Here is a 17,602-nt window from a genome sequence, read left to right as displayed (position 1 = left end):
TCGCCAGAGTGGCATCTGCCAATGGGGCAGAGCTGGCTGTGGTTGTCCTGCAGATGCTGCTCAGAGAACCAGTCAAAGGGGTAGAAAACCTCAATCATATTGCTTACTTGGCTGCTTCCCTTCTGAACGTTGAACCTCACTTATCAGATGATACAATTAGGCTTTTTGTGGCTCCTCTCAAAGGACAGCATGTACCAGACTGGGAGGCCAAAGTTAGGCCTAGAGGGCTGGGGAGCGGAGTGTGGTTAAACCCACCTAGGGGTCCACCACAGACAAGTGGCTCTTTGATGTTGGATCTGGGCCAGGGGACTCAGGGGGTGAGGCAGGAAAGAGACACTTCTATCAGGGACATTTCAGTGCCCCTTGGAGGCCAGGGAATGGAAACCCCTTCCTTTGGTAGGTGGAGGCAGAATTTAGGGGCTGCTTTTTGTCTCTCCATCACATCATTGTTTCCATACTCATCATCCCTGCTTTCTGCTCTTCTTCCCTTCCTCCTCCCCAGTCCTTGCTACCTGTGGGACTTCACTTCTCTGTCAAACAAAGGCACTGGACAGGTGATGTCCAAGATCTTTCCCTTGTCCAAACTGGTTAAAGGATGCTCATAGTGATTGATGACCTTTTTGGAGCTTGCTAAGGTTTGCTGAGTTTTGTTCTGACTCAAATTGCCTTTGTGAGATCGGCACAGTGGCGTGTGCCTGTGTATGGTTAACAACCTGGCCAGGCAGCCTTTGCAGCATTATGAACCCCTTTCACTCTCATTTTTGAGCCCTGTTTTGTAGTTTGCCAGTTTTTGACGTATAAATCCTCAGATCGGCAGCTTATCAATGAACTCTTAGAAGCCGCTTTGAGCTAGCTCCATCACCCTTTACACAGATGCAATGATTATCCCCATTTTACAGATGACGGCATCTGTCAAATCTTTACAGTTAGGCGTCTTGATCAGTGGAGAGCTCACAGAATTTCGGTTGAATCACCATTTATTGAACATTTAAAAAATGAAAGAGTCTCTTCCCTCGAAGAAGAGTTATTTTGCTGGGGTGAGGGGAAGAATTAAAAATAAACTATTCCCTGAATTTATTAAGAAATTACTACACTGTGCTAGATGAGGGGAAGACAAAGAAGGAAAGAAAATAGTTCCTGCCCTCAGGATGTTTGCATCCTATCGAATTGTTGCTGTTGTTTGTCCACGAATTGAGGACACTGATAAATCCAGTCATTAGAGCCTCTGATCCAAAAATATATCTCTTTATTTACTCTGAAATTCTCCCCCAGATTTCTAATCAAGGGGAGAAACTTCTAGTCTTGAATCTCCAAACACATTATGGGCACCATTTACATCTATCTGAAAGTGACTGGAATCAATTTTTATCCATTTGGGCCCATCAGACCGAGCAAGAGGGCAAAGGTGATATTAGAATGGGGTGATTGGGGCTCAGTGTAGGGGTACTGAATATTGCTTTCAGCAACATAGAAACAACAAAGCACAGTACTTGGTTATCAGAAATCATTAGGCAAAGTTGTGAGCTACCAGCTGGGGGGCAGGGTGGCGGAGGAGAGAGGAAGCTCTGCCTTTGCTCTACCCTACTCCTCCGCTCAGTGTCTCCCATTGCCTTGCTCTGAGGTACTGGCATCTTTCTCCAATCCTTTCCCTCTCTCCCTAGAATCTTGTGGGTTGCTCGAACCTAGGTTAGGGTTAGAGGGTCTTGTCAGTATAGACCAGGATGTCAGCCGAGTCTGCTGCCTGAGGTCCAGTCTCACCAAATTAGCTGCAGGATGATGGACTTTTGGGACACAACCACTTGCAACCACCATTTGTGGGGGTCATTAATCATCGTGCCCTTAATGGAGAAGGCATGGCTCTTTACAGTAAAAAGGTGATATGTCCTATGTTTCCTGCCAATGTGGTGAGGTTGAGACAATGCTAGAGGTGATTTAACAGATGGGGAAACTGAGGATCACAAAGGCCATACTTCCTCCTTGAAACATCCTCTGATATAGCCAGTGCATTGAGTCCCAGCTTTGATAAAGATAGGAGGAGCAGCAAAGTCTGTCAGTGTAGTTGATAATTTTTGGTTTCCTTAGCTCAGCACTGGCCTCGGGTCCCAGATACAAGGGGCCTATGTCAGTTCTCTTTTGACTGGAGTCCTGGACATGCCAGGTTATGGACTGGTCATGTCCTGGTCAAACTCTAGTGAATATGCTTTCTTTTGACTCACATTAATCTTGGTTTACAACATTTATAGCTTGCATTGATGATAAGGTGGCAAATGGCTCATCATCTAATTAGTGATGCACATGAATGAATGAATGAGATTCCCATTGTCCCTACCTACTTGAAGAATCACACAAAATTGCCATGCTGATGACTGAGAGATCACACTACTCCAGAAGAGCCTTAGTGACATGGGAATGACCCGACTCTGAAAGGTCAAGGTCATCTGTTCATCACCACCACCACTCATTAAGCACCCAGCTTTTTTGGGGGGGAGCAATGTCCTCTCTAAATAAGTTCTTTTGTTCCTAAATATATCTTCTTCCATCAGACCACTAGGCTCATATGGTTGGTGAGAATGGCAGCTTTACCCATTGCCCCCTTACTGTAATCAATCTTAACTGATGTCATGGTCTTCTTCAGTACCAAAGGACAACTACCTACCTACCTATTCGTATTATTATTATGGCTTTCACTGATAGGGATGCTGGGAAACCATATCATGAATTTACCATTAGAGACTTTTGCTGGGAAACCCTTTCCCTGCTTAAAGGGGTTCACACTATGATGTCTTTTATAGCTTAAAGAATCCACCTCCCAGGCTTTCAACCAACCAGGTACCTCTGCAGTACCTCTATCAAATTTCCTGGATTCAGCCTGGGCAGCTAGGTGACTCAGTGGACAGAGCACTGGGCCGGGATTCAGAAAGACCTGAGTTCAAATCCACTTTGGATACTCACTAGCTGTGTGAATCTGGACAACCTGCTTATAACCCTGCTAACCTCAAGACAATGGAAAAGGAAATGGCAAACCACTCCAGTATCTTTTCCAAGAAAACTCCATGGCATGTTATGATCCACAGTATCAGAAAGAGTCAGATATGACTGAATCAGGACAGAGATTTTTTTTGACAAGGTATTCAGGTTAAATGAATTGCCTAGGGTTATAGAGTTAGTAAGTGACTCAGACTGGATTTGAACTCAGGTCCTCCTGACTCTATCCACTGGGCTACCTTGATGCTCTTCACAATAGAGATTTAGCACAAAGTACCAGGCTATTGTTTTCTTTTGTTCTTTGCTGTTTTTTTAGGGGTTTTTTTTGGCAAGGCAAATGGGGTTAAGTGACTTGCCCAAGGCCACACGGCTAGGTAATTATTAAGTGTCTGAGACTGGATTTGAACCCAGGTCCTCCTGATTCCAGGGCCAGTGCTTTATCCACTGCGCCACCTAGCCGCCCCCTTTTGTTCCTTGTATCTGGATTCCCAGCACGTCACATCATGCTTGGGACACAGTGGGACTGTAGCTCTTCTAAAGACCTGGGGACCGATTGAAGATCTCCTTTTTGGATCCTGCCTCTTCTCTTTGGTCTGGCCCATCTGCTGCCTCACTTTTCATCTTCTTCCCAGCTGTTCTGACCAGTCTTCTTTGTAGTTGATTTACCTGCCTTCCTGCTCCCTGAGGCCAAGGCCTGGTTTGGCTTTGTCTTGGGATCCCTAGGATACCACAGGGTCAGGACAGGTCCTCAGGAGGCAGATGAAAGCAATGGAGACTTGCATGCCTACCCATGGTCACGAAGCAAAACTGGATGTCCTCCCGGCTACAAGGCTTCCTTTAATGGCCACATGTGAAGAGAGAAAAAGAGAAAAAAGACAGTTCTTGTAACCAGTTCCACCCACTGAACCAAATGTACAGAGGCTACCTCCAATTGTGATAAAAGGTGTTGTCCTTAAAAATAGGGGGGGGGGGGGGAAGCCTCCCGAAGATTTTGCTGCTGGTTCCTGGTCTTTCACCGGCCTGAGCTGAAGAGTCGGGTGGAAGAGTGGAGGAAGCCTTGGCCGGCCCCTGCTTGTGTCCAAGTGTGGTTGGGCAGGCTGTTCTGGATCTCTGACCCGGGCACAAGGAGGCGACCTCAGATGATCTCTGGCAAGAGAGCAATGGTTTCAAAGGGTTCTTTGACCCCAAACCAAGATTTAATGAAGCCAAAGGTGAGACTGGTCATAGGGTGGGGCTAGGCAAGCATCCAGCAGGGAGAGTCTTCAGGCTCCCCAGCCCAAGGAGTCTGGCATTGGTGGTTCAGCTTGGTTGATCTCCTTGATGTGATGGGAAAGTGATGGCTCATCTGTGCTCCTGGAGTGGAGAGCAGCCACTTGGGAACTGATGGGAGCATCCTCAGGTTCAGTTGGACCTTCAACTCAATTCAACAAATATATATTAAATACATATTCTGTGTTCAAAAACAATACTGTATGTAAAAAGCAATGCCAACCTGAGGGAGTTATGCTAATATTTATGAGTATTAATATATATTACATTATATTATTATTTAATGTATATGGATAGGCTTATGCATATATCTATATATACCCCCCACATCTATACATGTGTAACTATTCACATATATTCACAAATATCTGTAATTCTCTGCCTCTTGTGCTAATTTGGCTCTAACAATTAACAGGAAGATACCAAAAGTTGTCCACAGCCAGCACCACACCATTCCTACATGGAGCCCAAGGTTACAGCCAATGGAAAAGTTTGAATACTGTACTAAATTCACTCACTTTGGCAGTATACTTTCCAGAGATGAACAGATTGATAATGAGATTGACACACACATCGCCAGAGCTAGCTCATGCTGGACAGTCCACCAGGAAACTGAGTCACTTCCATTTGAATTGTCTAAGGAAGATTCTGAAGATCACCTGGTAGGAGAAGGAAGATACCAGACTCTGAGGTCCTCTCTCAAGCTCAACTGCCAATATTCAAACTCTATTGCAGAGTGTGGCTCTGATGGACTGGCCATGATGTTCAAATGTCAACTATACATTTACCTAAAGGACTATTTTATGGAGATTCACACAAGGCAAGTGTTCACACAGAGGTCAGAAGAAGAGATAGAATGACACTAGGGTCTCTCTGCAGAACTTTCATATCCATTAGGGAGACAACATGGTGGAGGAGCACCCAGCATGGCATACCTGTATCAAGGAAGGTGCTGTGCTCTGAGTGAAGCAGAATCGCAGTAGCTCAAAAGAAATGTGCCATGTGCGAATTTAGAGCCATCACCACTCTTAATGTTCACAGGGACTATTTGTGCCAAACCTGTGATAGAGCTTGTATTGATCTGATCAACCCCAATTGAATACGTTGCACCTTGACCCCAACATTGAGATGTCATTTTGTCCTTCTTTGAGTAAAACCCAACACAACAGCATATGATTCTTCTTCTTATTTTGCTTAAATACGGTAGGCTTATACATTCATGGGAAAGATCAAGAATATGGTTGGTCACGGAGACATGAGAGCTTAGGCTTGATGGGCCCTTCCATCTCCCACTCTTTGGAGCCAATAGTCTTCAAAAAACATTTATTAACCATCACTCACATGCCAGACACTGTGCTGAGCACCCAGGATGCAAAGAATGGCACAAGACAGTCCTTGCTCTCAAGGAACTCACAGAAAAGGAAGTTGGGGGTTGAGAATCTGGGCATCCCAGCCTTCAGGGCAAGGGCTAAGGGACAATTCATCTGAAGGGCAGCCTCTGAAACGGATGCTCACCAGGTACAGTCCAATGAGAGGCAATTAAAAAGGAAGACATGAGGAATGATTCCCCCGTGGAAGAGGGAAGTTTTTGACAGAAATACCATCCTTTTTTTTTAAATTGATATTTTATTTTTCCAATTGCATGCTATGAAAGTTTTTCAACATTCATCTACTTTGCATATTTATAAGTTATACATTTTTCTTCCCCCTCCCTTCCCACCCATCCCCCCCTCCTCTGTGGTGAACAAATCTGGTAAAAGTTGTGCATGTACATTTGTGCTTAACATGTTTACATATTAGTCATTTTGTGTATTAGGAATTTGAACCACAGAAAAAGAAAGCAAACCATGGGAAAGGCAGGGAAAACATAGGAGAAGTTTTTAAAAACTTAAAGTTTTCAAAAAACTTAAAATGAACATAGTGTTAATTCAGATTCTGTGGGTTTTTTTTTTTTTTTTTTACTTTCTTTTTCTCTAATTTGGATGGCATTGTTCATGACAGGTCTCCCAGCATCAGAAATCCCACCCTTGGTGGCCAGGAAATCTCAGTGGAAAATTCATTTAAGCCTGAAGGAATTAGTTAGCTGCAGCTGGCTCTGCTCAGAGGTCCACAACACATGACCCCTGAAATCAAGAAATCTCCCTTTGGAGAGGAAAGTCCTTTGGAGTCCCAGCTCTGAGAAATAGACTGACCCTCCTCACAGAGGCAATTGGTGTGGGAGGAATTTTTTCTTTCTAAAAGTGATAGCAGAAAAAGTCCAGAAAGCTACTTCTTTATTATTATCTTCTTTTCTTCTTCTTGTCTTTTTCTTCCTCCTCCTCTTCTTCCTCCTCCCCTTCCTGCTCCTCCTCCTCTTCCTCCTTTTCTTTGTTATCTTCTCATTCTTCCTCTTTCCCTCCTCTTCCTCTTATAAGTGTTGAAAAAGTGGTGTTCTTTTATTGAGGGGTCCCCACTGGGTGTGGCAATTTATAAGGTACCTAGATAAGTCAATACCAGATACTTCAAGGAGAGAGAGGGGGAGTGTGGGAAGGTTTCAGGTGGGAGAAATGATTCCTGAGCCAAGTCCAGAAGGCCATAATGGACCCAAGCAAGGCCTTCTTGCCAGAGGGCTGCTGGGTCCTAGGCGGTCAGACAGACTTGTTTCATGTGCCGAGTGACCAGAGTATGACTGTGCCTCCGAGACGGGGTGGACAAGAGGCCTCCCTATGTCACCAGCAGGAGGCTCAGGAGAGGCAGAAGGGGTTCATGTGGGGGCCTTGTTTCTTTTCCTGATAACCCCGGGTTGGGGGCCCCAGCACCCAGACGTTTTCCACACAGTTTCAATGAGCGGAGGGAAGATGAAGCTCCTGAGGCTTCAGAGAGTTTCCAGTGTCACCTGCTGGCCTGGCTGGCGAGGACGGCTGGCAAGTGAGAGAGAGAGAAGCAAAGGGAGATCGCGGGGCTGGGGCTGAGGCTCAGGCGAGGAGAGAATGGAAAAGGAGACGCAGCAGTTTCGGTTCCGGCAGAGACTGACGGGAAAGTCCCCTGGGCCCAGAAGAAACACCACCAACAGACCAAAGGGCATCCGGCAAGGCTGGCCCTGCTGCCCCTGTCGTGATCCCCAAATGAAACTCCCCTTTGAAAGGGCTGAGGGAGCGGCCGAGACCACAGTGACAGCAGCGTGCAGGAGGTCTGAAGCCACAGGGCCCGGCCCTCTGTTCCCCGGACAGTCACACTGACTGTCTCAGTCTCCCTACCTGTAGAATGGTGAGGTTGGACCGGGTGACCTTTGGAATCCTTCCAGATGCTTGGAAGATCCTAATGGATTCCCTTCTCTGGGCCTCAGTTGTCTCCCCTGTAAAATTAGGGGTTGAACTAGATGACAATTAGATGACAATCCTGCCATGTTTTCTAGTAAATACTATAACATAACAAGGAGTAAATTTGGTCTTATTTCTTGGCTGGTGACAGGTATCCAGAGGATGGGTTGGTTTACCCACCTGTGACTCTTGCTTGGCTCTTTCTCTGTTCCCCTCCCCTCCCCCTCCCCGTCTCTCTCTCTGCCTTCCCCCCTCTCTGTTCCTCTCCCCGCTTCTCTCCCCAATTTCTCCCCCCCTCCACTTCTCTCTGCACCACCTCAGGCCCAGGACAAGAGCAGAGATGGTGGCTGTGTCCTTCTCTCCCTCACCTTGCTCTCTGTGCATTGCTCCGAGGCACTTTGTGATGGAGGCCCAGGGTGCTGGGGGGTGGGTGGGTGGTGTTAGACGAGGCTCTCTTCTCTCCCTCGGACTCTGCAGGGGTCTCAGGGATTGATAAGGAGAAGCTGCCCTTGGTTGGGTATGGAGTCCAGCCCCTTCATTTGACAGATGGGGAAACTGAGGATGGGAGACTTTAAAGCATCAGGATCATGATGGAGGTGGGAAGGGACTCAGAGGCCACTGAGTCCCCTTGACACCTTAGTTTTAAAGAGTGAGGAAGAATTGGAGTCTCATCAGAAATTCAAGGCTTTGGAGCAGGCAGGATTTGAACCCAGGGCCTTTTGTCCCAGTCAGGGTTTCCTGCACTGTAGCACATTCTCTGGGCAGGGCTCCCAGGCTACTTCCCTGCAGGACCCCAAAGGGCCTCCTCAGTCTTCACTAGGTTTTTTTTTTTTCTACTTACAAATCTCACCACTTTCTCACAGTTGACAGAACAGAAAACCTTCCTTTTCCATGAACGTTCTCACTTTCTCCATCCCCCTGCCTCCCCCCCCACCTCCCTGCAGCCTTGAGCCTGGGGGCCTCTTAGATGCTGCTGCTGCTGAGAGGGTGGAGGGGTTCCCTCCAGAGGCTGGGCCTGGGGCTCTCCTTGCCCTGACCCACAATCCACTTTGCTTCTGAGGTCATTGGACCCCGTGGATTCTGAAATAAAAGCCATGGATTGATGGCAGGTTGGGGTGGGGGGCTCAGCCTTTTCAGAGACTAAAACTTGGCCTGTGGACAGCTCATTGGGAAGGAGCAATCCAGGTGTGACCGAAGGACCCTAGAGGAGGAGGCAAGAGGCCTGGGTTCTAGTTTCATCCCCGAGACCCCTCTTGTGAAACATCAGCACAACTTCTCCACTCCTCAGTAGACTTGCCTGAGAAAGGGGGACAGTCTTGTCTCCCCCCACCCATCCCCATGGATAGACCAAGGACTGCTGGCCGGATCCCTCTTCTGAACCTGCCTTCTCTATAGCTACCTGAGGTCTCTCACTTACCCAGGAGGAAGGGCCTTTTCTCAGCCTCTCAGCAGAGGCTGACACTTTTGGGGGACCCTTCCCTTCTGCTTGCTGGGGCAGCAGGGTGGTGGAGTGGCTAGGACCCTGGACCTGGAATCAGGAGCTTCTACCTGTTGAGTCATTTTTCATTCGTGGCTGACTCTTCATGACGCCAGTTGGAGTTTTCTTGGCAAAGAGCTGGAGCCATTTGCCACTTCCTCCCCCAGCTCATTTTATAGATGAGGATCCTGAGACAAGCAAGCTAGTGACCTGCCCAGGATCACCCAGCTGGTGAATGTCTGAAGTTGGATTCAAACTCAGGAAGATAAGTCTTCCTGATTCCAGGTCTGATAATCAGAAAGACCCAAGTTCAAATCCAACCTCAGTCACTTCTTACTTGTGTGTCTCCAGACAAGTCTCCTAATTCTATTGGTCCAGTTTTCTCAGCTCTAAAATAGGGATGATGTTTACAACATCTACCCCTCAGGGCTGTAGTGAGGATCAAATGAGATAACATTTAACCTAGTGCTTGTACCTAATAGGCACTCCATAAATGATTGTTTCCTTCCCCCTTTCTTTTCTCTATTCTCAGATGTTTTATTTCCCTCCACATCTTGCCCCCTGACTACGCCCCAAGTTCTGTCCTGAGTCCTCTTCTCTTTTCTCTCCATGTTCTCTCTCTTTGGATCTCAGCGAATGCTGTGGGTTGAACTCTCATGTCTGTGAAGATCTATGCATCCAGATCCAATCATCTTTTTTCCAGAACCGACTCTTGGACGTTTCAAAGTGAACATCCCAGAAACATCTCATTAATCCAAAATAGAGACTTCCAAGGCGGCCCCGAGCTTCTCTCCAAACTGAAGAACAAAAGTGAGGTTCTCTGAAAAGTAAAAAAAAAGTTACTGTTGCCCTTCCCGCCCCCACCCCATCAGCTTTTTCTCCCATTCCTTAGGGATTTGCTCCCCAGAGTCATAGCCATTGACTTGATAACCAGTCAACTCTCAAACATTTAATATGGGGGTGAACTTGAGTTTTCCCTTTCTGGTCTAGCTATTACCTAGTTATGGTCTTCCTTTTGGGAGAGAATCAAGCATTGAATCCATAAATAAAGTTTTTTAATTATTATGTTCTAGGAGCTATGCAGGATAGATTCTAGGAATATGAGGGCAAAAAATGAATAGTCCCTGCCAGCATGGAACTTCCAATATAATAGAATGAGAGAAATTATTTTCTTGTTTCTGGAATCCCGCAGATCTCTGTAGAGCTTTCAATAGAGCTTTATATATTGGTACCAGACTTTCTAGATCTCATTAGAATTTTTATAATGAAAATAAAATTTTGGAGTTGCAGGAAAGCCTGGGTGAGTCACATTCTTGTCTCTTATGAGTTGACTGAGTTAAAATCTCAGCAGCTGACTCTATGGTAGACATGGAGCCCAGATAAGGCCATTGCTTGGGACATGTGGTGCCAATGGACATGGTGGGTGAATGAGAATAACAGTTGGGAGGGTGCAAGGTGCCCATGCCTGGCTGACTCAATGCAGCCTAGAAGCCCCTTCCTTGATGATCAAGGTGACCCCTAGTTCTTGCACTTCATCCATTCTCTCCAGAATTGCTTAAGAGTTTCTGCCAAAGGGGAGGGGGGCTTTGTGAGGTGGGTGGATCTATCTCTGGTTACTCTATGGTTGCCCATCATATTCTATATGGAAACTTTTTGGACTTGTCTTTGGGGGGAAACCTAGATTAAACCTAAACTTTAACTAATTAGTCCTTGGGCACCATGGTAGGGGTTTCACAAGTCAGGGAGTGTGAAAACAGGTCCCTTGGGATCAGGAAGGCTTTGCCAGCACTGAAATAAGTCTTAACTTCGTTAACCTGTAGCTCCATTAAACTTTGACTCACAGGTGGAGGGACTGGAGGGATTAGCTTTTCTTTTTTCTTTTTAAAACTTGAAGGGCCAAGACCAGATCTTTTTAATATATAACTCTCCACAGCAAGCAGAACTGTGCCCTACACAAGGAAGGTCTCCAGTTTTTATGACACCTACATTTGAGATACCCAGTCCCTGTAGGTTGGCTCCTGTAGGCTGAAAGCCCCATTTCCTATTCCTACAGAGACTCCTCAGGGACAGAAGTCTGTGTATAATCCCACCCAGAATAGAGAAGAATGCCCAGGAATATGGACCTATGGGAGAAGAAATTTCAAAGGAGAATAAGAGAGGAGAAACCTCAACACAGATGGACAGTGACCTTGAGGTTCAAAGCCTTCAACAAGGCTGGAGACAATATAGGTATCAAAGCCTTGCAGGGTCAATGGGGAGCCACGGAGAGGGAAGTTCCTGGGGCCCCCATGACTACTACCTATGGGTGCTCTGTCTGGGAGAGCAGATGGGGAGTCAACAGGAAGAGACCTCCAATCTGAGACAAGCAAAGCATAGTGTTGTGAACCCTAGATAATGGTCAGCAACATGTCTCTGTGATCCCTAGATGGTGGTCAACAACTCAGAGAAGGCAGACGTAAGCATAGCAGTTGAGACTTTGAGGAACTTTGAAAGTCATTACTGCAAAGGCTTCATTTTGATGAGAAACAGGTTCAGTGAGGTGAACTTGCAGATCACACAACAAGTAGGAAATCAAATCTTGATTTACTGGCTTGTAATTTTATATACTTTCTATCTAATGTGAGCCAGGACATTGGTGGAACTGGAGGTGGAAGTTTGTCCTCCACATTCTCACAAAACCATCCCAGACTATAATTGTGGGGCAAGGATTGGGGGAGGCAGGTGGGTTTCACTGAGGTAGATTGATCTGGGGTCAAAGTTTGGGCCTTTTGAGCAGAAGAAGTTTTTGAGCATTTGGTAGGGAGCTCTGGAGACCCTGGGTCTTCCCTATTGAAGACTTTAAAACCTTCTTCATGTACAGGAAATCTGGGACACTAATATATTGTTGGTGGAGCTGTGAACTCATCCAACCTTTCTGGAGAGCAATTAGGGATTATGCCCAAAGGGCAACAAAAATGTGCATCCCCTTTGACCCAGCAATACCACTACTGGGTTTATACCCTGAAGAGATGATAAAAAAAGGTAAAAACATCACTTGTACAAAAATATTCATAGCAGCCCTGTTTGTGGTGGCAAAAAGTTGGAAATTAAGTGAATGTCCTTCAATTGGGGAATGGCTTAAAAAACTGTGGTATGTGTATGTGATAGAACACTATTGTTCTATTAGAAACCAGGAGGGATGGGAAATCAGGGAAATCTGGAGGGATTTGCATGAACTGATACTGAATGAGATGAGCAGAGACAGAAAAACACTGTACACCCTAACAGCAACATGGGGGTGATGATCAACTTTGATGGACTTGCTCATCCCTTCAGTGCAACAACCAGGGACAATTTTGAGCTATCTGCAATGGAGAATACCATCTGTATCTAGAGAAAGAATCATGGACTTTGAACAAAGACTGAAGACTATTACCATCAAATTAGAAAAAAAAGTGTTATCTTATTATGTAATTTTACTATCTCATACTTTATTTTTCTTCCTTAAGGATATGATTTCTCTCTCATCACATTCAACTGAGATAAGTATAACATGGAACCAATGTAAACACTAGCAGAATGCCTTCTGTGGGGCATGGGGGGAGGGAAGCAAGAAAGGGGGGAAAAATTGTAAAACTCAAAATAAAATCTTTCTTTAAAAAAAAAAAGAATATAGAGATGGAAAAAAACCTTCTTCATGACAGATTTTATCACCTGACTGCTTGTTTATCCTTTCTCTGTGAGGATGCTTCCATCATCCTGAACCTATGGGAATATGGTTTTAGGCTGAGGATTGGTTGTTCAAGTTGTTCTGAGTGACTCTTTCATTGAACTTGAAGGGGGCTAGGGACCCCAACCCCACCTCTGGTGTTACAAGTCGGGACCCACAATACCATAGCCACTTAAAAGCAGAGGACTGGGTGGGTGGCCTCTTGAGGGCTTTCTAGGCCATCTTGTCAGACTCTAATCCTGGACCAAAGTGATAAGATAGTCAACAGATTCTCCCCTTGGTTGTGATGAGACTATGCTGTATGGGCAAGAGACATAGAAAGCAAAGCCTGGATGTATAAATATCTACTCTTATCCAGCGTGGATTCTAGTTTCAGGTTTAAGGGAGTTTGATGGCCAACTGCTTGTCTGTTTGGGGGCTTTTGTGGGTCAAGACCCAGGAGGGATGCTCCGGATACTAGCATAAGTGGTTCCAGACTGGTGACCTCTCAGAGCAGCTGATGTGAAAGGCTGGGTTCTACCAATAGCTATGAATTCCAAAGATAACTTTATTTTATATTATTTTTGTGTTCAAGTCCTTCTTCTGACTCCTACTGGCTCTGTGTCCCCAGGAAACTATTTCAAGTCTGTAATTTACTGAGGTGCTGACCTAGAAGAGGAAATCTCCTCTTCTAGGAGTTCCATATATAGAACAATGCCAGCTTGAATACAAGTGACCATTTCAGACAATCATTAGCTGCATTAACTAGGAGCTGCCCAGCCTAATGATTGCTCTAATTTTTATTGATTTGATTTGATTTTTAGATCACTTTCATTTTCCAATATGTCTCTTTTCTCTCCTCCACCTAGACAGACATCTCTTAGAACTGAAATGACTGAGGGAACAAAGCTTTGAGCTTCTAAGCACACTGATTTATTAAACATAGAATGCCAATTGTTCAACATATGGGACCAGGACCCCCCCCCCCCCCAAGCTTTGACACTGGACTCCATACATGGGGAAACAGATTTTTATGCATTAAAAGCAATTAACCAGGTGGCTAGGTGGCACAGTGGATAAAGCACTGGCCCTGGAGTCAGGAGGACCTGAGTTCAAATATGACCTCAGATACTTAATAACTGCCTATTCTGTGTGACCTTGGACAAGTCACTTAACCCCATTGCCTTAAATAAATAAAAAAATAAAAAACAATGAACCAAATAACACCAATTAGTTAAAAGGAAACAATTAACTAGAATGCAAAATTAGATAACTTAATTTCTAATTGGGGGGAACTGAGTCACAAGATAAAGTCAGTAGGTTCATTCAATTCCCACTTGCTGTTCTAATTCCCTCAATTCCCCCTTTTGATTCATGGGAGAGGACAGTAGCTCATTTCCTACCTCTCCCCTATCACTTATTTGTAAGCCAGATCTATAAGGTTTTTTAATATACTCATATTCAGAATTACATAAATTAGGTTATAGATCAAACTACTTAGAGAATTCACAGTGGACTACTTTTGAAAAGGGAGTTTTCCATGTTCCCAAGGTAGCCAAGAAAACTCAGCAAATGTAAGCACCAAGAGACAAAAGGCCAAATCAATACAATGATGATCACCAATGTTAAATAGTACAAGTCTCCTTGTATCCTAGTAACTCACTCCCAAAGTCCATTTAATCATTTCACCTTGTCTTGAGTTAATGTGGAGTCACCTGTACCATAGAAATAGCTCTTGGACATTCTAGAATAGGCCTCATTCTCAGGGCGTCTCTGAAGAGGTCCCTTCTTCTCTTGTTTCAAATCACTTGTAGAAGTTCCTAGATAATTCTAAAATCTGCCAGCAATGAGACAATGCAATTGAGTTCTATCTTTTAAATTTGGTTTTTAAAGTGTTGGTTCATGTAGTGAAAACCAGTTCAATTCTTATGGAAATAATCTTTTTAACAGAGCTATAAGAGGAACATTAAATGAGGAACCCATAATTCACCTGAAACTCTTAGAGAATTTCAATTTTTCTATACCATTTCTTGTTTTTATATATTTTCCTGAATCCTGAACTCCTAAAAAAATTCATGAGGGTCTGTCTTGTAAAATGAGCCAAAATGGAAAAAATAATTTTGTTTTTCTATAATTATCAATGCAATTTTATATGTGAAATCTTTAAATTCAATTTAGGGAATTTAACATACACAAAGTCTGAATTTTCATGCTGGATACATTTGGAAGCCTATCATGTACAGGTATAAATAGTTCTTTTGTTTTTAAATGCTTTTTTACAAGGCAATGGGGTTAAGTGACTTGTTCAGGGTCACACAACTAGTTAATTATTAAGTGCTTCAGGCAAAATTTGAACTCAGGTCCTTGTGACTCCAGGCCCATACTCTATCCACTGCACCACCTAGCTGTCCCCTGTAAATAAGAAAAGTCTAATCCTGTTGTTTTCTCAAAATTCTGTATCCCATCTAATTAGAAAAATTTTATATTGCATCTTTATTTTATTACTTTGTCTAGTGTCCCCTACCCCTTAGGAGGATGTATCTCTAGATATAATTTGATCACAAATGCAGATTTACACTATAAGATTTTTGTACTTGTATATCATAGAGATGATTCAGGATCAATCTTTTAATTAATAGATTTAGCATTATATTTGTGAAACTTTTACTGCTCACCTGCCCTTATTATAGAAATTTGCTGTGAAAGAAAAAGAGGGAGACATAGTTAAAACAAGAATAAAAAAATGACAGAGCGTCCAGAAAGAGGCAGTCCAACAAACTGAACTAATTCACCCCCAAATTGTTAGCATTACACTCCTTGGAGGCCCTAGCTCTGTCAAGAAGGGAGGAAGATAAATTCTCATATTCTGACTGAGCTTTCTCTTTTATAATTATATATTGTTTAAGGTGCTGGTTATCCTGAGATCACAGTGTCTGGACCTGAACTTAGTCCTCTGGTTAAGGTCTGATGAAGGCACAATGCATTGGGATCCCATGAATCTCCTTTGTAGAATAAGAGGGTTGGATTAGGTAGATGTTGTTGATGGGACCTTTGGGTCTTACCATTCTGAAACCACTCTGGACAGACAAGTTGACTCTTCTCTCCAGGTTTCAATGCTCCTTGCATGGGCTCAGTTGGGTCTTGGCCCAGGTGATAATTCTCTTCCAAATGTGTCTGCAGAAACCTTATGACCTGGTCAAGGTGAGGGTCTTTGCTCATCATTGCCAGACACATAGCACTACTTTGTTCAGCCAGGAGAGCAAAAAGAGGGTCCTGGGGTACCTGGTGGTGTAGATTCTGCTGGGGTGTTAACTGGAAAGTGTCTTCTTTGAGGCTATTTGAGAGAACCCTTTTAGAGAGGCTCTTCACTCTGGGCCTCATGGTGCTGTGAATTATGGGGGCACAGCTGATGGACATCTTTTGCCCGAGTAAATTATACAGCAAGGTCTCATACCCACATCCTCCCCATACCAGAATTATCAGTAACCACCCAAGATCAATAATCTGCCTTTGAAAAGAGTAAACAACTCCTGTTACTTTCAATTTGAGTTATAATGATCATATTTGTGGTCCTGATGGTAGTTTTTGTGTCAGTGGGTCCTTTAGAAAGAACTTTTTGTGATGGTGTGGGATTGTAAATGTTTAACACACATACACACAGTCTACAACGCATCCATTGCACACACATGCATACATGGACATCTGGGTGTAGATACACATGTGCACATGAACACAATCCACATGCATTCATGCACACATAAACACACACATTACACACATACACATGTGTACACGTGCATATCCTTAATTCACACACACACACACACACACACATATATATATATACATATTTGACATACTATGAAGTTTAATTTATATTGTTAACATTTCTCCAGACTTTTCTTTAATCTCAAACAATAACTCAATCCTGTATTTGTGGTTTGACTTTTTTTTTTTCTGAGGTATGTCTAACAATGGTGAGGGCTCCTGCCTTAACACAAGATGAGGTGACCAGAGCCTTTCCTCTGGATGCTGACACTGAGAGTCCATCCCTGGACTCCTGAAACCAAAAACAATGAAGCTCTGTTCCTCCTTAGCAAGAGCAATGTGTTTGAACAGAAAGCTACCAGATGGGCTTGTGTCTTCTGCTCTGCTCCTCTTCAGATGCTTGTCTGTTTGCTTTCACCATTCTGGAATCTCTTCTGACTTGTTGCCTGCCCCATAACCTTAACATGTGAAAGGTGGTAGCAGGAAGTAAAGAAAGGACTCTCTCTTCTTGCAGTTATCTTTGTCTTTTGGTCTCAGTTTCTCAAAGGGGACCTTCCGGCTATGCCCAAAGTAGTCCCAACTCTGGGGTTCTGCTCTTGGCTTTATGGGGAAGGATACTGCAAGACGTGGGGCATATAGGTATGGTGTTGGGATTGGATGCTTGCATAAGAGTCCAGACCTTCCACTTTTTGTCTGGGTAATCTTGGGTAAATCACACTTCCCCTTCTTTGGAACCCAGTTTCCCCAGCTGTAAAATGAGTGGAATCAAGGATGATCTCTAGGGTCCCTCCCAGTGCTAAACTGATGGTCCTATCCTTCATCTGCTGATGTCTTAGAGGTTGCCACTATGGGGAAGTCAATGTAAGCAAACTTTCTTGGTACAATCTATGGTCTGAATGGATTTTTCTTCTGGAAAGTCAACTAGGGAGTCCAACAGGTTCTGTGACCCCATTAACAGAATTAATGAAGCTAATTGGCTTATTAAAGGAGCAAATGTTGACTAAGAAAGCTTGGACTGAAAGATAGGTCCCTCCAAGAGAACTTAAAGCCCAAATCAGAAGATGTAGAGCCTTGGAAGACATCTGAGCTCATGTAAATCGTGACCTATTTGTTTTT

At 44.1% G+C, this 17,602-nt stretch overlaps 1 pseudogene; it reads left to right on the top strand.

Annotated features, from left to right (window-relative positions):
* Positions 1–11,135: 11,135 nt before the first annotated feature.
* On the top strand, positions 11,136–16,356 carry LOC141492076 (receptor-transporting protein 3-like; annotated as a pseudogene).
* Positions 16,357–17,602: the final 1,246 nt, after the last annotated feature.

The sequence above is a fragment of the Macrotis lagotis genome, chromosome 6 (genome assembly GCF_037893015.1).
Source record: "Macrotis lagotis isolate mMagLag1 chromosome 6, bilby.v1.9.chrom.fasta, whole genome shotgun sequence".
Taxonomy (NCBI): Eukaryota; Metazoa; Chordata; class Mammalia; order Peramelemorphia; family Peramelidae; genus Macrotis; species Macrotis lagotis.
The sequence above is the reverse complement of the archived record's forward strand: the minus strand, read 5'-3'. Positions and strand labels throughout refer to the sequence as shown.